We start from the raw sequence: 971 nt of genomic DNA on the forward strand, positions 1-971 counted from the left end.
GTCTCTCTGCCTCCATGGCATGCAGACCTGCAGTACTGGAGACACCCGTTTCTCCAGCAAACAAATATGCAGTTAATAATGGTGCACTTTCCCCTTTCGGTGACATTGATGGTCTTAGGCCAGGAATCAAAACATATATTGTTGAGACACGCACATTACTCACTAGGAGAAGCTCTCTGGGAATGAGTTTTGAGGAGTTAATGGGTGAGCGACGAGCCTGCCTCTGCTAGACCGATGACATCGCCTGCCTCTGCTAGGCCGATGACATCGCTAGAGTGGCAGGTCAGTCAGAATATACCTGAGTTTCAGACATCTAAGTTTAGGGGAGCTTAGAACAAATACGAGATGATATTCCAAGACATCCAAAAAGGTTTAGGTTTTTTTTTGTTTAATTATTATTTTTTAATGAGTTTCCTTGTCCATCTTTGCAAACAAAAAAATAACAATCAGACTTACCATGTCTGAACTTTTCTGGTGATGAGTCCCAATTGGGAGTTGAGGAGATAAATGAAAAATTACATTATGCTTCATTTGCAAAAGTACATTGGAATGATTCTTTTCACATAGCCCACCATGCTCTCTTTTCAGACATACATACACAGATATACTGGCAAGAGCAAAGCAGGGGGTCTGAGTTCAGGGCCAGCTATTTATTTGGCACCTCTGGAGCATCTTTTGGGGTTAAGGGCCCTGCTCAAGGGCCCAATGGACATGTGACTCTTCTGTCGAAGACAGGATTTGAACTGGTGATCTTCCATTCATAGGCATAGGTTTAACTTGTCTCCCAAACAGTCTTATGTCTGTTTGGGAGAGTAAATATATAGGAGCTCAAGAGGATGAAGTTAACAAGCAAAGAAAATTGGAATAAATACTATTAAAATAGTGAATACAAAGGTCAATCCAGTGCGATTAAAGACAAAGAGAAAGTGTGCAAAAGGGTTACGCTCTGTAGCATGGGCGTAAATTACGGG

This window comes from Paramormyrops kingsleyae, chromosome 1 (genome assembly GCF_048594095.1).
Source record: "Paramormyrops kingsleyae isolate MSU_618 chromosome 1, PKINGS_0.4, whole genome shotgun sequence".
Taxonomy (NCBI): Eukaryota; Metazoa; Chordata; class Actinopteri; order Osteoglossiformes; family Mormyridae; genus Paramormyrops; species Paramormyrops kingsleyae.